The 22,951-nt window shown below is 56.1% G+C and overlaps 1 protein-coding gene across 3 annotated transcripts in view; it reads left to right on the top strand.

The window, feature by feature from the left end:
- Window positions 1–22,951, top strand: part of CDH23 (cadherin related 23) — a 410,239-nt gene that overhangs the window by 7,067 nt on the left and 380,221 nt on the right. The gene's annotated exons all lie outside the window — the stretch shown is intronic.

Below are 22,951 nucleotides of genomic sequence, written 5' to 3'. Positions count from 1 at the left end.
GCCTCGACTTGAATGCCCCCAGGCATGGGGCCCTCACTCCCTGCGTACTAGAGGGGAATGTGGAGTATCAAAGTGTTGGGCAAACACACAGACGGGGTCGCCGTCTGCTTCCGTGTGAGGTGCTCACAGGCAGTGGAGGATGTTGGCAAGTGGAGTATTTGTTTTGTGACCTTTCAGGCTTTAAAATTTTTTTTTTAATTTTAACAATTTATTAGGGGATCATACAATTCTTATCACAGTTCATACATATACATACATCAATTGTATAAGGCACATCTGTACAGTCTTTGCCCTATGTGATCACTGTGTTTTCTGCCTTGAATATGTCTGTTTTTGCCATTAGAGGAAAATGATGAGCTATTTAGGAGATGTCCATAGCATCCTGGTGTCCCCCTCATCCCCCCAGATCTGTCCTCCTGTGCCCCCCCATTACCACCACCCCCACCCCCTGCAGCCTGACTTCAACTCCTCCAGTGCACATCTTATTGTGTGGCTTCAGGGCCCAGCACGCCTCTGGGGCCCCAATATTTCTCAGGAAGTGAAGTTTGAATTAATTGAGCCCAGCTTGCAGCTAGGGGTGGGTGGGTGGGGAGGGTGCTGATCTTTTAGGGACTGGTACCTATGAGCAAGTTTAGAAATACTGACTCCAAGGACCCGGCCACCTCAGCCAGCACTCTGTCCTCCTGCCTCCAGGGCTCGTCCCTGTCCTTCTGGTCGAAGCACCTGAGGTACTTCTCAGGCGTGGCTTAGGGCTGGGGCTGGCTCCCCGAGTCTGATGGCATGGCTGGGGAGTCGGGGTGTCCTTCATGGAGCGTTGGTGGATCTTGAAAACGGGAAGAAGTCTGGAGAGAGATGGCTTTTGAGATGACATTTGATGGCTCTTGCCTGTGTTCCTGGATGATTGCACCTGTAATGGGGCCAGGTTCTTTCCATGGGGTTCATCTGTGCTGCCCCACTGCACCCCATCTCTGGACCGAGCATGGGGCTGCCATGGAGCGAGCAGAGGCTCGAGTGGATTATGACTGGTGTGGGACACCATCAGGACCTACTCTGTGGGGCTCACTCAGCTCATCAGCTCTCTGCCAGGCTGGGCTGCTGTGGATGCGGGGAGCCAGTGAACAAGGCGGCAGAGGAGCCAGTGTCCTGCTAAGCGGGGCTGAGCTCAGTTCCCACAAAGTCCCAGTGGGGGATGGAAGGAGAAGACCCCCCCCCCTGTGGGGCGGGGTCCAGGCAGGAAGGAGTCCGGGGGAGCCCTGAGAGGTCTCTCCCACCTTCATATGCTGTTTCCAGGGCTGGCGGTTCTCCGTGCATGTCTCTGCGTCTCTCAGGCCGCTGTGGCAGAAATGCCACCGTGCTTGACTGTGATGGACAGACAGCGATTTTCTCACAGTCTAGAGACTGGGGCCCAATTCTGGGCACTGGCTCTGGCGGATCTGGGGGAAGGACCTTACCTCTGTGTAGGCAGCTTTGGGGTTCCTCCGTTTCTCAGTGCTATCTCCTGGATCCAGCGGGCTCTGTTTATCATGCAGAAGTGAGTGGGGTTCGGATACCCTATCAATACGGCCTGGGAAAGCTCTGTGTGCCCAAACAGGGTTGTATCCATAGGCCAGAGGGTCAGGACCCCAACTCATCCTCGGGTGATGGAGGCACAATTCCATTCACACCACCATTTAACCCCGTCCTACTGGGAGAGCCCTTCGGAACAGAGAGAATACATTTAGGGCAAGCAGGTCCCTTGAGGCAAATGTATGAGCAGCTGTGAGTGGACCAGGGCTGCTGACTGGGGTGACAATGGCCTCTCACAGGGATGGGTACAGGCACCATCTGAGCCTATCCACTGCTTGGTGCCCCAGGGCATGGGGTCCCCAGAGGCCCAAGGTACAAGCGAGGTGGGAATTGGGAATTGCTTCTCCGGTGCGGTCGCCCACTTCCAGCAGGCTCTGCTCCTGGCCCATCTTTTGCAAACACCAGGCAGTATCGATCGGCCTCGGGAGCAGTGCAGGATTCCGGCCCATTACAGCTGCACTTGGCAATCACAGTGGGGCGTCCATCTGGCGCAATGGGGATTGATCCCTGGCTCCAGGGGGCCTCGGGAGGGAGAGGAGCCTCATGCATTGCAAGACGGCCCTGCTCAGGTTCCTGGGCTGGGCTGGGTGGGCCTCTCTGCCTGCTCCCTTCCAGTGTGGCAGGGTGGGGCAGCAGAGACAGGCCTGGCAGCCAGGAGCTCAGTTTCTGCTCCTTGCTGTGTGGCCCTGGGCATACCCCTCTTCCCTCTGGACCTCTGTGTCCACTTCTCACCAGTGGGAAGGCATTGCCTGGGCCCACCTGGCTGGCTCCAGGGGTCTTTACAGCCTTGGGTGGGCCACACTTAGAGGCCTCTGCTGAGTGCTGGTCCCCAGGTGGCCCTGGGCCACTCAGGAGGCAGATCCAGCAGTAACCCAAGTGAAGGTTGGAAAGGCTGGTTTCAGACTGATCCTTCACCTGCCTTGTGGTAGAGCCTGGGGATTCAACATCGAGGCCTGCCTCTCGCTCTCCCTTTGTCCCCTGAACATCAGTGTTCCAACCTGCAAAATGGGTGGCCTCTTTCGGGCAGCTTGGACGTTCATCTACAACACCGTTAACTGCACGCTCACCACAGCTGGAAGACTGTTGTTGCCGAATGGAGAGCCTGCTTGTGATCCCAGCGGTGGCCGGCTGGAGGGGCTGCGCATGCGAGAGGCGGGTCCTGCCAGCTCATGGCTTGCAGTCGGGCTGGGTAGACGAGCTCATGGATGAGGTGGGTCCAGTGGGGGTGGTGGGTGCTGAGCCCGAGGCATAGCCCCAGTCAACAGGCTGGGGGAGGTCGTCGCTGAGGCTTCTGGAGCAGATTGTCCAGCTCTGTCACCTCCAGTGACGGGGAGCGCCTGATCTCAAAAGACTTCTCACTTCTGTGCCGTGGGGCAGTTTCTGACATGAGAACTTATCCTAATATTAATATGGAATCTGCCATGCTGCGCACCGACCCCCTTAATTTGGAGCCTTGCCGATGAGTACTCCTGCTGCTTCTCACAATAACAATAATGTTACTGTAGTGATAGGACGCATGATTTATGATCTGCACTCTGATTATAATGAGACCGTTTAGTGAGTCCTCCGGGGCATGCGCTAAGTGTTCTTCAGGTACTGACTTATTTGTTTAAATGACCTTTCTGCACTGGGGCTGGAGTTTGGCTCCAGGCCTTCTCGGTAGGTCAGTTGGGACTACAATCTCCTGCTGTGGAGACTGGGAGTTGCCGCAACCCTGGACAGGGTCAGCCTCGCCCTCGTTCACGCTCGGTCCTCACGCCTGACAGTGGCCGGGGGCTGAGGTGGCCGGGGCCCGGCAGGGCCATCTGAAACCCCTGGCAGAGGCTGTGTGTTAGGCTACTATCGAATGCTCTATCTCGGGCTCCAATTCGCTGCGCACGATGGTCTTTTGGAAGGCCAATCTCCCAGCCAGAGAAGACAGGAGCAAAATGAAGTCATTAAGTGGCTCTGCCTGCCCTGGAAGCGTCTGTTAACATCGCCAACTTCCTCAGATCGTCCCCTGCCCCTGCGTGTCGCCGCAGACGGGAACATCCGTCGTCGGCCGCAGAGCTTGGTCTGGGCAGGCAGAGCAGGGGTGAAGAATGCTTCCATCTCGGTCCGGCTCCGGCTGTTAGCGGTAGGGTGGCCACGTGTGTCCTCAGGACGAGGGGCACCCCAGCAGGCAGGGCGCTGTGCTCAGTCCCCTCCCAACACACAGGCAGACCACCAGCACCGTCCATGTCCCTGAGTGCACTCGGTGCTGACCAGCCTCAGCCCGCGCATGGTGGGCAGGCCCTCCTGCGCGGAACCCCTCTCCCCGGGCCCCCAAGGGCACACTCGCTGGCCTCTCCCGATGGCCCCCCTGCATGTGTCCTTCCCAGGTCCCTGTATGTCTCCCCGACTCTCTTAATGTGGAAGGGCCTTAGGGCTCAGATCTCTCACTCCCCCCACCCTCCGCCCATACCTCCCCATAGTGGAGAACACGTGCAGTCCAGCACGCACCGAGCCGACGTTCCTGCGTGCACACGCCAGTGGCCTGGAGCTCATTTCCGTGTCCTGCAACCATTCCCGCCCCGTCTGAGTTGGTCCTTCCCACGCCCACGGACTCACCGACCCGACGCGTCCGGGCTGCTCTTGGAGTTCCCGGTGGCGGTTTGATTCCATGAAGGTGATTCTTAGAAGAGTAGAATGCTCAAGGCAGAATCTTTTTTTTTTTAAACTAGTTCAGTTAAACTATTGTTTCATTGTAAGAGGGCGGTATCTGGGACTTAAGCTTTAAAGGTGATCTCAGGGCAATCCTTTTACGGGTCTTTCTACTCCAGTAAAAAGTTACCGTCTCAGAAACCCACAGGGACAGGTCTGCCTGGCTGATGGCAGTGAGTTTGTCTGTCTGTCTGGATTTTGGTTTCTCAGCCATTTTGGCTTCTGAGTGTCGGGGAAATATTCCATTATCTTTAAAATTTCATCTTTTTCCAGGGACTTTTTGATTATTAGATTGTTATTGGACCTATGGTTCTGAAACCTATTCTTTCAGTCAGCAGCTTGAATTTTCACTTTTTTTTTTTTGGTCGTCTTTTGATGGACGAAAGTTTAAGATTTTCATGAAGATTTATTTAAAGCAGTGGTTCTGAACCTTCCTAATGCCGTGACCCTTTAATACAGTTCCTCATGTTATGACCCCAACCATAACAATATTTTATTGCTATTTCATAACTGTAATTTTGCGACTGTTATGAATCATAATTTAAATATCTGATATACAGGATGTATTTTCATTGTTACAAATTGAACATCATGAAAGCATAGCGATTAATCACAAAACAACACGTAATTATATATCGTGGAATGTTTATGTGTTTTCCGATGGTCTTGGGAGACCCTGTGAAAGGGTCGTTCAACTCCCAAAGGGGTTGTGACCCACAAGTTGAGAACCGCTGATTTAAAGAGTCTGGGTGTTCTACCCGGTCCTGTAGGGTCACTCTGAGTTGGCATCGACTCCGTGGCAGTGAGTTTGGCTGTTGGTTGGTGGAATAGTTAGTAACACATTGAACAGCTAACATGAAGGTCCGCAGTTCAAACTCATCAGCTGCTCTCAGGGAGAAAGATGAGGCTCTCAGCTCCTGTAAAGAGTCACAGTCTCAGAAACTCACAGGGACACTTCTACCCTGCCCTATAGGGTCACCATGAGTTGGTATAGACTAGTTGGCAACGGGTTTGGTGGGTGGCTATTGCTTTATTTTGTCTTTCGCTGTTTAGGCTTTTGTTCTGAGAATTTTATAGTTTCAGTTTGCGCTCATTGTTTCCTGTCCCTTCTTGGTGTTCTTCCTCTCCTGGTGACCTCCTGTGGCCTAGGGATTTGATATGCCAGCTCTGTGACGGCCATTCCCAGAGCTGCCCTTGTCCTCTCCTGAGAGAGCCCAGCATTTCCACTCGACTGTCTAGGGAACGTCTGCATCCTCCCCTCCAAAGCCTGCCTCGGGGAGCGGAAAGGCTGCCCTCCCACAGGCTCAGTCTTGACTCTTCTCTTCCACTGTGCCATCGGGACCGCCGGCTCGGGCTTCGGGAGAGTCCTGGAGCCATTGCCTTCTCACTGCTAGCACGTCTACCACCACAGTCCAAGGCTGGATCTTTCCAGAACGCCCTAATGCTCTCCCCACTAACAGTCTGTCCTCGCCCCCGTCACAGCCTTCTCGTTCTTACACCTGGAGACGGAGTGTGCTCAGGAGGTGGGCTTGAATCCCTCATCCCACTTGGAGTCAAGACTGGCATTCCTTAATGGTATAAAGCCTGTGTGTCATCTGGGGCCTGCGGCCTCCAGGACCCCAGCTCCTACCAGGTCCTTGCCCACTGCTCCTCATCCGCACGTGCTTCTCCTGGTTCCGCAGGAAGGGCACGCCTCCATCTCTGGGCCTTGGCAGTGGCTGCTCCTGCTGCCTCCATCCCTCACTCCCGAGAGGTTGGACACAGCCCGGCTGGCCTTCCGGAGGCTCGCCTGGAAGTCAGGCCCGGCTGCTACGTTTGCTCTTGGGGCCTGGCGTGGCCTCTCTTTCAGTCCCAGTCCTGATGCTCTGGTCACTCGATGGCTTGTCTGTCTCTTTCATTGGGCTGTGAGTGTTTCTGGGCATCCGGTGCCTTGATTGTGCCTGGGGCTCCGGGACCCCCTAGGGAGCAGACTTTCCCGAGGCTGGAGGTGGGGGCTGGCTTCCTGCTCGTGTGCCCTCCCGCCATCTGACCAGGAGTCTCAGGCCAGGTGCTCTCCCCCCAAGGGCGTGTCAGCAATGAGGCTTTTGTCATGCCGAGGGTGGCAAGGCAGACGGAGGGCCCAGGAGTGCCCGTGTCTTGTGCGTGGCGAGGCCATGCTGTGGCAGCTGGTGCTTCATGTATCACCCCAGATGCTCACAGGCGCTGGTGGTAGCATATTGTCTGGGGTCCCTGGAGGTCCCAAGGGGAGGCCAGAGACAGAGCAGCCCCAGGCTGGCCGGGAAGCTCTGGGAGCAACCCGGGGGACATGGAGCCACCACCCTGGTCCTCACTCCTCAGGAAAGAGGGGGCAGCCCCTCTTGGCTGGGCGCCGGGGCACCCTCCACACACCAGCTGGAAGGCTCTCCAGGACCTAAGGCAGGGAATGAAGGGCCCCCATCCCCACCTTACAGGGTCTGTCCTATGCCCCCCAGCCTCTCAGCCACCACCTTCCACAGACCCTGCTCCCCCCCACCCAGTGGCCTCTCAGCCCCCAGAACCGCATGCTCTCCATACCTGTGCCTTTAACCCATGCCACCCCTTTCCCTTTCTGGCCTAGTGTGAGTTGTGTCCTCACCAGGAAGCTGACAGCCTGCCCCAGCCATGACAGGTGCCTTGAATCCTGACCTCTGCGTGCTAATGAAGCAGGACCTTCCCAAGAGGGTGTGGTTCAAGTCACTTCCTTCTTCAGGTCACATCTTTCCTGGATTCATGCCTTTTATGTTTAAACCTTAGCACAAAAGGGAGGGAAGTGAACAGAGAAGGGAGGGACCTCACACTTAAAAAAGAGGAGCCCTGCCCAGCTATCAAAAGATATAGCGCCTGGGGTCTTAAAGGCTTGAAGGTGAACAAGTGGCCATCTAGCTCAGAAGCAACAAAGCCCACATGGAAGAAGCACACCAGCCTGTGCGATCACGAGGTGCCAAAGGGATCAGGTAAAAGGCATTATCATCAAAACAAAAAAAGTCTTACCATAGTGAATGAAGGGAGAAGTGCAGAGTGGAGACCCAAAGCCCATTTGTCGGCCACTGGAGATCCCTTCACAGAAGGGTCTAGGGGAGGAGATGAGTCAGTCAGGGTGCGATGTAGCACTGATGAAGAATACAGCTTTCCCCCAGATCCTGGATGCTTCCTCCCACCAACTACCATGATCCGAATTCCACCTTGCAAGTCTGGATAGGGCAGAGGTTGTACACTGGTGCAGATAGGAGCTGGAGACACAGGGAATCCAGGGTGGATGATACCTTCAGAACCAGGGGGTGAGGGGCGATACTGGGAGGGTAGAGGGTGAGTGGTTTGGAAAGGGGAAACTGATTACAAGGATCCACATGTGACCTCCTCCCTGGGAGATGGACGGCAGAGAAGGGGGGGAAGGGAGATGCTGGATAGGGCAAGATATGACAAAATTATAATAATCTATAAATTATCAAGGGCTCATGAGGGAGGGGGGAGCGGGGAGGGAGGGGAAAAAAAGAGGACCTGATGCAAAGGGCTTAAGTAGAGAGCAAATGCTTTGAAAATGATTAGGGCAAAGAATGTACAGATGTGCTTCATACAATTGATGTATGTATATATGTGGATTGTGATAAGAGTTGTATGAGCCCCTAATGAAATGTTTAAAAAAAAAAAGAGCACATCCTTTGCAACTAGGATCCCCGTGTTGAGAACCTCCTAGAGCAGTGGTTCTCACCTTCCTCATGCCGCGACCCTTTCCTACCGTGCCTCATGTGGGGCTGACCCCCAACCATAACATTATTTTCATTGCTACTTCATCACTGTCATTTTGCTACTGTTATGAATCGTAATGTAAATACCTGAGATGCAGGATGTACTTTCATTGTAGGCAAATTGAACATCATTAAAGCATAGTGATTAATCACAAAAACAATATGTAATGATATATTGTGAAATATTTATTTCTAATTAAAAATAAGTGAAGTTTTGTCTTGAAGCATGGTGTAGCATGGGTAACAGTCCTAACATAGCAACAGTAAACTACATTGTTACAGTTTGGGACAGAATGCGGAAAGCCAACGTCAGTGGGAAGGTTGAGAGAGCTTCTTTCTCAGCAGATCAGCCTATCTGCATGTGGGCAGACCTGCCTGGAGACAACAGAGGAACGGTGTCCTTGGTTCCTAAGATAATTGGAAATATGGTCTTAGGTGGCCCCTGTGAAAGGGTCATTCCACTGCCAAAGGGGTGGGTCATGACCCACAGGTTGAGAACTGTTGTCCTAGACCCAGGGGAAGACTGATGTCCAGTCACATGGGAATCTTGCAGGGACCCCAGGCCCACAGATTTGGAAAGGACATGAGGGATTCCCTTAGAGCGGACACAGATAGAAAGCCTTCCCCACGAGCTGCTGTTCTGAATCCAGACTGTTAGAAGTGAGATTTCTGTTTCACAATCCACCCCCTTTTGGTATGTTTGTTAGAGCAGCAACTTCCCGGACACGCAAAGTCCTCCTTTCCTTCCAGGTGCAGCTCAGATGTCACCTCTCGCAAGGCCTGCTACTTTGTTCTGTTGTGGGTATTTGCGTGTAACTTCCCCCTGGACAGTTTTCAGAGTATTGTTAATGGTGACATTGCCATTAGTTATCATTTTAGTCTTTGTGTCAAGTACAGCGTGATGCTAATGTTTGTGGAGCTCCAGCCCCCGCCCCTCCTCCCAGCCAGGGTCTCCGTGAGGTCTTTGAGATGCATGGCGCCCAGTAGCCCTCGGAATGTGTCCGAGGGGGAGGTGCTTGCAGGTGCACCACCTGGTATCAGCCAGGTGCTTAACACAAAGGCCCCCCAGCAAAGGCTTGCTGAATGAGGGAACAGATGGGTGATGAGCAAGTGAGTGTGGGTCGAATGGCCCCTTGATTCCCCTTCCCTTGGGGCCCTGTCCCTCTCTGTGTCAGCGAGGTGGGTGTGCATACAGCCCACTCCCCCAGGCAGAATCCTGAGCACCCCAAAAGCATCTTACGCCACCATTAAGGTGATAATGTCCAGGCTAATCATCCACGGGAGTAAATTAGTCTTGTCAGCAGCCATTAAGGCGGGAGTTTAGGATTCATTAGGATGGATCAGGCCCAGGCAGCGCCTGGCACCGCTGCCAGTCGGCGCTGATTAATTTCTCTGCAAATTCCATCAATGCCCAGCTGTTTTGTCTGGACCCGGGGAGAGCAATTTTCAGGTGGGCTGACCCCACGTCAGTGTCTCAGCAGATGGAGGCGCAGTGCGCCAGCCAGCTCAGGGACAACTCCCCGCGGGGCGCCCTGTCCAGCAGAGTGCGGAGTGGGAGAGGGGAGGGCGGCTGTGAATGGCGGCTGGGTAGGCAGAAATCACCCAGTGAGAGGACCGCTGGCCAGCCAGGCTCTGGGGTGGGAGTGAGGGTTCGCTACACTCAGTATATGGAGAGGGGCTGTGTCCCCTCCCTGACCCCAGGCCCCTCTTGCTCCTCCCAGAGAGGACGAAGAGCCACAGGGGAGACTAGTTTTTCCATCACCGGGGGTGCCTTGGGACCAGGTGTGGGTAGAAGGGGCGTGGTCCCCAGAGCAGTCAATTGGGACAGCAGAGGGACGTGGGGGCTGGGGAGCCCAGTGGCCCCATACACCATCCCGGGGTACAGTCTCTGCATGGCTCGACCGCATAGGCAAGCCAACAGTTGCTGGCAGTGTGGGCTCTGGGGCCAGACTGCCTGGGTGCCAATCTGAACTTTTCCTAGTTGGGTGCCTCAGCTTTCTCATCTGCCAAATGGGAACAATAACACCACATTTCCCTCTCCGGATTCACACGACTATCGGGTGGGCAAACTATAGGGCCCTCAGCACGGTGTCCGGCAGGAAGCCCCTGCTGGAATGTGGAAGCTGCCGTTTCGTGTCCTCTGCTTGGCGGTAACCTTGCAGAAACACCGGTGCTTTGCAAAGAATTTTGACCATGTGTCGCTCGGGCCTCCTGCTTGTCCATCGGGGAAATGGCTGTCCATTGTATTGGGAGCTGCGGGGGACTCGCAGAATCAACTGCAGCTGAAGGACGGAGGCTGGACAGGGGCCACTGGTGTCACCTGGAGTGAATTACCACTTACATCGGCAGCAGGGTCCCCGTGGTGGCCAAGCTCCGCACCTGTGCCTGCATCCAGATGGCAGGGGTCGGGGGTACGGAGGACCTGCTCCTCACAGCCACACCCGAGGAGGGTCTCCAGAAACCAGAATGGTGGGGTTGGACGCAGAACCCACGTAAAGAAGTGCTGCCTATCTTTTTATGACACACATGCTGGTAACCAAACCCAACCCACTGCCACCAGCCAGGCTGACTCCTGGGGACCCTTCAGGACGGGGTAGGCCTGCCCTTGTGGGTTTCCAAGACTGTCGCTCTTGCTAGGAGTCGAATGTCCCATCTCTCTCGCTGAGCTGGCTGGTGGCTTCCAACTACAGACCTTGCTCATCGCAGCCCAGTTCGTGGCCGCTATGCCACTAGGGCTCCTGACTGCATTCTAATAGATACAGTTTAAAATCCCATTTTCCTGTTTGCTCGCCGAGATCATCGAAAATGTCCTCTCCACTCCTAAGGCACGCAGCTGCTGTCACGTGGATCCCGTCCCGGGCGACACCGGGTGTGTCCGGAGCACTGTGTGCCTTAGTGTTTGCAGTGTCTGAATGTTTGCAGATCACGAGGGCTTACTTCAGAGGCAACCCTGGGTGCACCTGAACCGCTGATCTTTCCGTTTTCGGCCCAGCGTATAAGCCGTTGGCCCTACTTAGGTCCCATAGCATCCAGGAGACAGTCATAAGGGGTGGGCCTATAACGACCTCTTTTCCCTTCTGAGTTTACATCCTGCTCGCACACACCTGAACGATGCCCAGGGGTCCCGCTGGGTATCCTGTGGGCCAGTTTGATGAGCCCCGTCCCACGCAGGCAGACACTCTCAAGTTTACAGATGGAGGAACTGAGACCCAGAGAGGGGAAGGATTGCCCAAGTCTCCGATGGCTGACTGTGGGATTCTAGACTGAAGCCTACCCCTGTAGCAGACATTCCACGGGGTTCTGTCTGGGGACAGTGGAGCCTCTGGCCCTGGGGGCAGGGTGAAGCAAGGAGATCCCCCAGGTTGTCAGCCTGGGGTTGACTGACCAGAGAGGGCTCCAGGGCCTCACCTGCCACCGTTGGTGGTGGCAGCCCAGGGCTCTCTCTTAAGAAGGTAGCATAGTTTAGGAGGGAAGATGTGATCTGATACCTGTCCAGGTGCTCAGATGCTGGGGTTTAGAGGCCTTGGTCCCCTCAGAGTTGGTGGTGGTGGTGGTCTTGGGCTTGCTTTTCTTCTTGGAGATGGGGGACACCTTGCAGGGCTGCTGGAAGAACCTGGGACTGTACCTCCTCTCCTGGACAGCTTGGCCCTCAGAGGGGCTCATGGAACAGATTGGTGCTCTCTTTGGAAATGCCCTGCCCGGCTTCTCTTGAGCCTGTGGCAGCCCTAGCTGTAGACTGTCCAAACCACACAGGATGGCAGCTGTAACAACCCTGATGGGAGCGAGGACATGGCAGTGGCTGTGGCCCTGCGAGGAGCGGTGTGCATGTGCTGGGCACCTGTGCTGGGGCCAGGGGGTTATGTGGACACACATTCAGGCTATCCCGTGTTACACATGCTCTCTGTGCCGGCTCTGCATACACTCTTCATACATATTGTTTCCTTTACTCCTCGGAGAAAACCTAGAAAATGGCCCTTCCATAACCTTGGAGGGAGGCTCAGAGAGGTTAGCTTACTCGCACAGGGTCACACAGCTCGCGCAGGGTGGACGTTGGTGTGAACTCTTGGATGTTGGTCTGTGAACTCCGGGATTCTGTATGGGGGGCTTCACTTTTACGAAGCAGCTCTCGGGAAGTAGTAAATAACCAGCCCCCACCTGTCCGTGGTCATCATTAGCATTCCCTAGAGGAGGCGCCTCAAACTATGGCCCGCGGGCCACATGCGGCCCGCCGAGGACATTGATCTGGCCCGCCGGGGGGTTTTGCCCCATTTGTTTTTTTACTTCAAAATAAGATATGTGCAGTGTGCACAGGAATTTGTTCATAGTTGTTTTTCTAAAACTATAGTCCGGCCCTCCGACGGGTCTGAGGGACAGTGAACTGGCCCCCTGTTGAAGAAGTTTGAGGACCCCTGCTCCAGAGAAACAGAGTCAGGAAGACTTGGGCAAAATGGATACAAACACAGCGAAACATGAGTTGAATCCACTCTAACTCACAGCCACCCATGTGCCAGAACAGAGCTGTGTGCCGTCCGCAGCGGGGTTCGGGGGGGGGGGGCGCTGACCTCTCAGAAGTAGATCACCAGGCTCTCTCCCTGAGACATCTGTGGATGGACTTGAACCTACAACTGGTTATTTAGCAGGGGCATCTATAGAAAATCCCCCAGGGTTTATAGAGATAGAGATATAACAATTCAAGCTCGTTCTCATCAGGTCGATGGCGACTCATAGCGACCACTCTCTAGGACAGGGCAGAACCAGCCCTGCGAGTTTCCCAGACTGTAACTCTCCATGGGAGTAGAAAGCCCTGTCTTTCTCCCCTACAGCGACTGGTGGTTTCAACCTTGCAGATGGCAACCCAACCCAAAGCCATTGCTCCACTGGGGCTCTCAGGTACGGCGATCGAGGTTGAGCTAGAGATATTTATCTTGAGGAGTCTCAAATCTGTAGGTTGGTAAACAGGCTAGAATTCCCGGCAGTCTTGTATGGGAACATCGGTAGACTGGTGGTGATGGGCAGCCTGGTCTGAAGTGCTGCTTAGTCCCAGGCGGGGAAGCAGCTTGTCCTGGGCACACAGGCAAGACAGAGGTGGCGATGGAGGTTGGTGACCACAGATGAGCCGTTTCACAAGGTGATGGAGCCAGCTGACCAAAGTGTAACCAGCTGAGTGGGGTCCACAGCGAACCAGCAGTAGCATTAGGATTGGAATTCCAAGAGTTCCTCCCCAGCACCCACACTGGGGACACAATGGTTCAGGGCTTGGCTGTTCACCTGAAAGTTGGTGGTTCGAACCCACCTGTGTCTACGGGGGAAAGACCTGGTGATGTGTCCCCATCAAGATGACAGCGTGAATGCCCTATGGCAGTGCTGCTCTGTCACTGCAGGCCACTATAAGTCAGAGTGCATGTGCCCACATGCAAAACCACCCAGATGCTGCCTCTCAGGCTGTGTGGGCCCCTTCCTCAGTCTGCCACCCAGGAAAGCTTCAATGAGCCAAGGGCCACCCCAGGGAGGGGCTGGGTGAAAGGCGGCTGCTGTAGGGACAGCGGAGGGGGGCCCACGCCCAGGATGATGCAGGAGCCCTAGTCCCTAGCTGTGTGGACCTGTCTGGGCCTCAATGCCCATTGGACCCTGAAAGTGTTAATCCTTGCTGGAGGTGACACACCAGAGTTGATGAATGACTTGGGGGACAACAGTTGAGAAAACCTGAGATGTGTCAGGGTCGGTGTTCCTGGACCCAGTGCCTTTTCCAGTGGCCGCCAGAGATGGGGAGGGGCCTTGGGCAGCTGTGCTCCCACTGGGTGGCACGCACCCCCCCTCCCCCTTAGAGACTAGGGGCTGGCAGACGAGCCTGGCTCAGCGGTGCCTTCCGGGAGTAGGATGTGCTGAGCTTGCAGCCTGCCGGGGACACTGGGGCTCCCTGGGAATCACTGCAGGTGTGATTTACAAGGGCTGAACATCCTCCAGCTGGTTGGGGAGACAGCACAGGCAGAGCCGACTTGGAGCTTGTCACCGCTCCCTGCACCCCGACTGTTCTTTACAAGCCTCCGGGGACCTGTGGGCCCCCCGCTGTCCAAATTCAGCGTGGACTGGAATACAAGATCAAGTTGTCCTGCCAGCACTGACCTAGAAAGGGTCTGGGCACCCTTCCTCATCCTCCTCTTGCTGTGGGGAGAGTACTCCCAGAACGGGGACTCATACTCAGGACAGGCTCTGTCCACCCACTCCTCCTGCTCCCTCTCCAGTGTGCCAGACCCTCCCAGAGTTCAGCCTGTTTAAGCCTGTTTCGAAGATGAGGAAACTGAGGCTTAGAGAGGTTGCCATTTGCCTCAAGTTACTGGGCTGAATTCAAACAAGATCTCTCCCTCCAGTCAGCTGCACTCTGATCAGGCCAATTCTGTCATTTACTAGCTGGGTGACCACAGCCAGTCCCTTAGCCTTCCTGGGCCTCTTATTCCTCCTCTGGAAGTGGAGATGACCGAGTTGCCCAGCCGACCGCAGCGGAAAACTTATGAAAGCTCTTATCAGAGAGCTTTGAAATGAAATGGCTGTATCAGTGGCCTTTAAGGGCCCACTCACTGGGCTGCAATCCACAAGGCCAGCAGTTCGAGACCCCCAGCTGCTCTGTGGGAGAAAGATGGGGCTTTCTTCTCCCATACAAAGTTAGTCTCTGAAACTCACAGGGCAGTTCTACCCTGTCCTAGAGGGCACTAGGAGTCGGCATTGGCTCCATGGCAGTGAGTTAGACCTAGATTTCTGTCTTCTGCGAGTGTAGACTATGTTGCTGGCTACTTAACCCCTCCCTGCCTTGGTATACACCGTTGGAAATGGGGGTGGTCATGCAGGTGCCTGGTCTCAGATGAGGTGGTCTGGGATGAGGGTTTCAACTCATTACCATCGGGCATTGGACACTGGTCTTGGCACATAGGAAATGCTGGTGGGCATCAGCTCTGGTTACTGCTGGGGTATCTTTCCCATCTGGCCAGAGACGGCTGGGGGCCAGGAGGCTGCCCTTTGTGCACAGCATGGAGATACATGGGAGGGGGTCATGCTCCCAAGGGGCATTTCCACCTTCAGATGGGAGAGGCCTAGAGATCCCTGTGCCAGGACCCTGGGTAGTATGTGCTCTGGGTGGGGCCTTGCAGCGGTGCCACTTCCACATCCCAGGAAGTGTGTTCCACTTGCCTCCTGCCACTACCTCCACCCGCAACGCCCCTGGGGTCAGCTTCTCCCTGCCATCTAAGGTCTGCACAATGTCCCTTCTCTCACTCGAAGGGTCCCAGCTGCCGTGGCCAGCTGTCAGACTCAGGACAGACACTGCCCACCTCCTATGTGCCGTGCTCATGCGAGCAGGTTATTGGGCCCATTTCACAGCTGACAGCACCAAGGCTTCAGAGGTTGTCACCTTCCCAAGGGCTCTCTGTCAGTATGCTGCCATGCTGGGGTCAGCCCTGCTCCCTGTCCGTCCCTCTGTAGCCCAGTGTGTCCTGCCTCTCTGTCACTGACCTTCTAGCAGGGCCTTGCACCATCTCCAGCTCCTCGCCCACTTCCTCGGATGGGGTGGGGGGAGAGTGAGGGGGGTGCCTGGGCCTTGCCCTCAGTCCCCACACCGGGCATCACAGCAGTACCCCGGCCCTCCTTTTCCGGGCTCGGTTGGCAGCCTGGCGAGGATTGATTTGGGCTTTGAAGGGGTAATTCAAGACGAATGTGCGGGTGTCTGCCTGGCGTGAGCTGGAGGGATTATTGAGTGTTGAACCTGCTTTGCCGCATCAGCTGCTTTATGAGCTCTCCAGAGAAACCCTATGTTGGGGATAACTCAGCCCTGACGGGCAGGGAGCTGGTGTTTGTCTCCCACGTGCCCTCAGCCAACCATGCCAGCCTGGGCCCAGGCAGCCGTCTCGCCCCATCTGGCTTCCAGGCCCATTGTCGTGCCATTGTCTCTGCCACATTGCTCGCCCAGCCAACCCCCAGTCTGGCCACCCCCAGTGTGGGAGCGAGGGGCAGGGGTGCCCATCTGGTGGGACCCTGGGTGGCTTCTGGCTCCAGGCTGCCTCGCCTGACCAGGTAGGTGGAGAGGGCTGCAGACGCAGCTCTGATTGCTGACAGGTGCTACAGCCTCCTTTCTGGAGACCCCAGCTCTGCAAGTTGGCAGTCAGGGGCAAGCAGGGCAGACCTCTTAGCTGGCACTCAGCAGTTATCAGGGGTGGGGCCCCCATGTGGCCACCGGTCCCTCTCCGGATCAGCCTTGCTCAGTGCAGACCCAGGCCAGGACGTCAAGGGAGCAAGGTCCCCTAGGGGTCCCTGGCCCCCTAGGGGGTGTGTCCTGCTCACGTCCCTGTCACTCTGCAGCTCTCGGGCCCTAGGGATATGCTTGAGCTGGAGTCAGGGAATGGCCAAGTGGTAAATCTCGGAGGTGGGTGTCCTGGAGTGGGCAGGAGGCGGCACGTGGGAACTGGTGGCCTTCCTTCTTGGTACTGCTGTGGGGCCACTGGTGCTGTAACGATGGATAGAAGAGCCTCCTACCCCCAGAGGTGTCCAGGCAGGAGGTGAAGGGCTTGGCACTGGTAACCCCGCAGCAGGCGATCAGAAGGCAGTGCCGGGGCGATAGCTCCCACCTGCTGTCCTAGGGTGATCATCTGGGGCTGACACATGCTCTTTGATGGGCTGTCATTTTAACCCTTTCACGCGCCCACTCCTTGGTCATCCCTGTCCCTGGCCACCTTGTAGGGCCGAAGGTGGTGGCAGCGGCACGGCTTTGGGACACAGCAGTTGCTGCTCACTCGGGTGCATGGAAGTTCCCTACCTGCCAAGACCAGGTTGTGCCTCACGAACATCTGATCCTCACAGTGCACCCACTGTTGTCCCCTTATGCACATGGACACAGGCCTTGTCCAAGGCCAAAGAGCGTATTGAATGCCAGTTCCCAGGCTTGAGCCCATGACCCCAGGGCATGGCTCCCCAGGATGCCAGGCCTTACCCACCCCCTCCTTCCCTGTTCCGTCCCTGGCCCGAGCCCCCAAGCCTGTGCCCAACGAGTGGGCTTGTTACGTAACCAGTACGGTGCAGCAGGGCCTGAGGGGGCGCTGGCGTTTGCCACCACCACCTGAGCCCCCACAGGACAGACATAAATGCCACCTGGCCCTGTGGCCTCCCCATGGTCGATGGAGAGTAGATGGCCTGGCCATTCCCCCTGGTTGTCTTCACCCAGAACCTGAAGGGAAACCTGTCCAGTGTCAGAGCAGGGGAGAAACCTGCCAGGACAGGAGCTACGATCTGAGAGCTTCAGGACATTTTGAGCCAGTCCTTAGGTGTGGTCACTGCGGGCCTGAAAGTCCCACCACCAGGACTGGCCCCATGGCTGGAGTGTCCCATCCAAGCCCCCTTCTGTCCATGTGGTCCCCTGAGAGCCTGGCCCTTGGCTATCATCTGAGACCCCCTAGATCCCTCATGCCTTCCCGGGACAGCTCTTGTGTCCTCTGCACTTCATCTGGGGCTCATCACTGGTCACAGGTGTGAGGATAGGAGTGTGGCCCGTGGGGGAGGGCGGGGGAGCCAGGAGATGCCTGCCCCCTTTCCACCCCGCCTTTTGTGTTTACAGAGTGGCCTCACAGAAGCAGCAGACATAATTACTCCTGACGGCCTTCATTAAAAGATCTGGAGCAATTTACAGTCAATTAAGGAGAGGGAACTGTTTCCCTCTCCTGGTGCCCCCACCACCTGCCTCTGAGGGAGTCCTGCCCGGAGACCTGGGCATGTGGATCTGGTCTGGGAGTTGCCAGCCAGCCGGCCCAACTGAGCTGAGGTGATGGGTGTGGCCGCTAAGGCCAGTGACCCCTCCGTCCTCGGAGCTCAGCATCCCATCTCCAGCACTGGGTGGGCAGCCTCATTGTGAACACAGAGGCTGTGTGGAGGGAGGACGCTGAGGCCTGGCAAGTTCTTTATCTTTCAGAAGCTCAGTCCATCGTTCGTCCATGCGTTCATGGATGGGCCAGCCCCAAGGGCTTAGCAGACTCGGATTGTGGTGCGACATCACCAGTGGTTCGCACTGTCTTGGGGCGTGGCCACCCAAGAACCCCCACCTCCCTCTCAGTCAACTGTTGATGGTCTGAGCAGGCCCTGTGCCACTCAGGGACCTGGCTCAGTGGCTGACTTCGCTCTGCCCACAGATCAGAAGGCACAGCTCGGGGTGGGTGAGGCGCAAGGGGGAATTGGGGGTGCCTGATCCGTTTTAGAGATCAGATCCAGGGCGAGCAGCTTCCTCTTTCGTCTTCAAGGTCATGTTAGGGACACTAAATGTTTACCAGCTGCATTGTGGAGTCCTGGTGACGTAGGGGTGACGAGTTGGACTGCCAGCCTCGACGATGGCCCTTGGAAACAGCCAGCTCTCCTTGGGAGGACGACGAGGGTTTGTACCCCATGAAGAGCGACAGCCTCAGACACCCACAGGGGCAGCCCTGCCCTGCCCTGCCGGGAAGCCACACGTCGACATTGACTGGACGGCAGTGAGTTGCACTTTGACCTCCTGCATTCCCCCATCTCGGGCCACTGGAGGGAAAGGGTTAGTTCTACAGCTTAGATGGCTGGCTCTGGGGACAGTGAGGAAGTGACTCTGTCTTCCAAACAGGACGGTCTGGCCCTCGCTGCGGCAGGGCAGCCCGGAGGCCACGGGTCAGACGGAGAAGACAGGCTGCCAGCAGCCCGGGGGCCACTCGGCTGGTTGGCCTGCTGCAGCGTGGGCCCTCGTTTGTCGAGGTGACATGTGGGCTGTGGCAGCCAACATGGGACGCATGCCCAGTACAGAGCCTGGCATGCCATCAAACCGGGTGACTCCCAGCCTGCCCTCGCCTGGCTGGCCAAAAAGTTTGATTTTCCTTTTCTGAAATCCAGTACCTTTCCATTCCCTCCTCTGCCCACCTCCCCTCCACCCCTGGCACCCTGCTCCACACCCCGGGTAAGGCCCTTCTCTCCACTGCCCTCCTTGGGCTCCTCGGAGCTTGGGGGCAGGTGGGTGAGCAGGGAGAGGCGGGGTGGAAGGTGGAAGAGGTGACCTCTCTCTGCCAGGCAGGGGCTTTCTCACCCTGAGCCAAAACAACAGGATGTAACACACTCCTCAAGGACCCTCAAGGTCAAAGCTCTTCAACTGGGAATGGCCTCCGCTCCTCTGCCTCAACAAGGTGGCGTCCTGCCATCAGCACATCCGCCCCAGACCTGCCGGCTGCTGCGGGTCCCAGGCTGCAAAGATCGCAGACCAGGAGCCTGGGAGTCTGAGTGAAGTTTGTCCCGCCGCAGGTCCCCTGGAAGATCCCTTCTTGTCTCTGGGCCCTGGGTAGCCTTGATTTGCCGGGGCACCTGCCTTTCCATTGTTGGCCTCTCCGCCTGTCCTCCTCTCTGATAAGGACAGCAGCAGCATGGGGTTAGGACCTGTCCTAGTCTAGTGGACCTCAGGGGAACCCCAAATAACAACCCCAACCCCTGGCCACCTCATCCATTCTGACTTGCAGGGTCACCTCTGTAGGTAGGGTTTCTGGGACGAAAGCTTTATGGGAGCAGGCATTTTCCCGGGAAAGTGGCAGGTGGGTTTGAGCACCCTCCGCGCACACACACACCCCCCGCCTTAGCAGCTCACTGTCTCACCCACACTGCCATCAGGGTTCCCTACTCCCTCTCATTTAGCTGACCTCATCTCCAAACCTTTAATGGGCACCACGGGCTGGGAGACACCACGGAGCCCAGAAGGTGAGGTTTCTCAGGTTATAGATTCTCTTTGGGGACCTTGTAGACATGACCTTATCATTCGGTCCCCTAAGTATGATATGTAGTTAATTGGCATGGGTGTACTTAGTACTTGGTCTATGTCAGGATGGCTCCAAACTCCCTGAATCCTCATAAAAGCATGATGGGGCCATTCTAGATGGGGAAACGGAGGCAGGGCCCCACCGCTGGTGAATGAGGAAGGGCTGGGATCGGCACTCAGGTGCAAACCTCCAGACCATGGTGTCCTGCCGCCGCCTGGAATTCGCACTGACAGCAGTGATCATGTGCTATTCCTGTTAGGGACCGTTGAGTTGGCTCAGCAGAAGTAAACACCCCCACCCCCACCCCCACCCCCCTCTGCCCTCCTGGTTGAGCCCAGCCTCTCGGCTGCTATGTCAGTCCATCTTGCCCAGGGTCTTCTGTTTGTTCAGCAGCTCCTAGGGGCCAGGCACTTTGCATCACCCAGCACAGCCCATTGGGTAGGCATCTGGGTGGCAGATGAGGAGGCTCAGAGAGCCCAGAGAGCTTACCCACGTCCACAGAGTGCAGCTGAGACCCCCGCACCCTGCCTGTGTGCGCTTAGAAGATGGGGAAACAATCACTCTCTGCCTTGTTGCCTTTCTGGACTGTTGGGGCTCCAGAGGGGGGGGCGTGTCTTCTGAGAATCTGTCTCATCAAAGAGCAATTTGACTTAGCCCTACTGGACCGGAGCGTGGGCGATGGACTCACTTGACAGGCCTGCGAGGTGCCAGGCGGCTCAGGGTGCCTGCAGGGGTCCCTGAGAGAGTGAGTGCTTGTGGGCTCAGGTCCGGGTCCCATGTGCCCCTCACTGGTTTTAGATTTAGATTTTCCTGGCAGTTCAAATGAAAACTGATGACCAGGATGTAAATGACAAAATTTCCTCATACCTCTACCCTCTGGAATTCGAATCCCCTTCCTTTCTGTTGATAAAGGCTGCCAGTCCCCGGTGGACAAACAAGTCACCGAGTAACCACAAGGCTGGCGTGTCCGAGGAAAGTCCTATGCACCGACTTCAGAACAGTCGCCCGAGGACGTCGTGGGTGTCAGGCTCTGCGGGCTTGTCCATCCGTGGTGTTCCCTTTTTTTTGGTTTTAACTATATGCTTTCTCGGATGTAATGCTCACCACCACCGAACATCGGGTGAAAAATCGAGAGCTACATTGTTCAACACAGGTGGCAACTTACATTTAAGTTAATCACAAACCCAAACACAAAACACCAAAATTCAAAACCAAACTCACTGCCATCGAGTTGATTCTGACCCAGCGCCATGTAAGGACAGGACAGGACAGAACTGCCCTCCTGGGTGTCCAGAGGCCCCAGCAATTTCCAGGAAGGGAAAGCCTTGTCTTTCTCCCGAGGGGCGGCTGGTGATGTCAAACGTCTGATCTGTGGGGAGCAGCCCACCATGCAGCCCACCTGTGCTGCCCAGGGGCGTGCCTGGCCACTGAGCGCTTAAAATGCGGCCGGTGTGAAGGGAAAATGGAATTTTTATTCGATTGTGGTTAGTTTGTTATTTATAAAAATTATTTCTAATTCAAGTGAAGTACAACTTGAAATATGCCATTTCTCCTTCTGGCCCACTGCAAGTGCTCAGTAGCCATCTGTGCCCCAGGGCAGCAGCGATGCAGGTCCAGCGCATGTCCACCCTCACGGACAGTCCTGCTGCACAGTGCTGGGCTGGGGCCTCGCAGCCCTAGGGAGGAGCCCCAGAGGCTCAGCAGCCTGCCCCAGCTTAGCTGACCTGGGTTCTTGACCTCGTCTGTTCTTGACCTGGGTTCTTGACCTCACCTGTTCTGTTTGGACTGCGTTCCCCCAGCCAAGAGGACTAGAACATTCTAGTTAGCATCTGGGCCAGCTGAGATCCCGAGGGGCAAAAGTGTGACCTTCTCAAGGTGGCCTGAGCCGCTGGAGGCGATGAATACTAGAACTGGAGGGCCCCGAGTCATTGAGTGACCCCGGCCCTGCAGACCCCTGGCCAGGCCGGCTCAGAGCCCAGGCTGGGGCAGCGGGGCCCACCCCTCGGCCCAAGGCAGCCCTGCTGGTGATGAATTTTTACAGCTGTTTACCTGAAGCTGTTCCATCTGGGAATGAAATAACTCTCCCCACGGCCACTATGAATTCTTCACTTCCTTGGGGGGGAAAGCGGCCCCTGTGATTGGAACATTGTCTGCAGTCCTGTCAGGTAGCCCGCCGTGAGTGACAGGTGAGAGCAAGCAAAGCGGCTGAAAGCCATTACCCTCTTACTTCAGTGGAGTTGGGGAAAGAGTCATAAATTAGCGCTGTGTGCTGAGAGGAGGGGAAGGAAAAAATACAAAACATAAAAAAAAACTCCTCCTTCAGAAAGTCATCATTTTCCTTCCCCGGGGTGGGAGGCATGGGATGGTTCAGAAGAGGCTGCCCGTCACCACCACCCCCACCCTTGCTGGTCACCTCACGCCGCCACACCCCCGAGGTGGCGTGGCCGGCACCTGCCCAGGCAGCCTCCTGCCAGGGCAGCAGCTGTGTGTACGTGTGTGTGAGTGGCCGTGTCCCTGTGTGCTCGCGTGTCTTCATGTGTGTGACCATGTGAGTGTGTCCCTGCACATGTGTGCATACATATGTAATTATGTGTATGCCCTTGAATGTGTGTCAGTGTGCACGACAACCTGTGACTGTACGGGTCTGCGTGGCCCTATGCATGTGTGTGAGTGTGCTTGTCCGTGCGTGTGTTTGACTGTGTGTGTGTGTGTGTTCGTGCTGATGTGTCCTGGTGGGGGGTGCCCCGTTTGAAGCACCTGCCACTCTGTCCCCTTGCACAGTGTGCACTTGAAGGTGTGTGACTCTGCTTTTCTTTCATATTTGGTTTGTTCTGCATGTTCACGGTGGCCCGGATGGAGCCTCAGCTCTGGCCACGGCTGCTTGCAGGGAGGCTGTGCGTGGAGTGTGAGGTCTGAATCTTGGAGAGAGAGCAAAGGGCAGCCGGTCACACGTGGTGTTAGGGGGTGTGACTTCGTCAAGCCTCGTTGCTCCTTCCTCGCTTGAAAGGGGTTCCTTGTTGGGGGAGGTGAGGGGCTCATCCAATGACATGGCTGAAGGCTAATGTAGATCTGGGCTGCTGGGAGCAGCCACTTAATTTGAGGGTGCTAAATTTACCTGGTGGCATGGTGGTGACCGTTGGGCTGCTA

Source organism: Tenrec ecaudatus, chromosome 16 (genome assembly GCF_050624435.1).
Source record: "Tenrec ecaudatus isolate mTenEca1 chromosome 16, mTenEca1.hap1, whole genome shotgun sequence".
In the NCBI taxonomy this organism is placed as follows: domain Eukaryota; kingdom Metazoa; phylum Chordata; class Mammalia; order Afrosoricida; family Tenrecidae; genus Tenrec; species Tenrec ecaudatus.
Note: the sequence above shows the minus strand (reverse complement) of the source record. Positions and strands in the feature narration are given on the sequence as shown.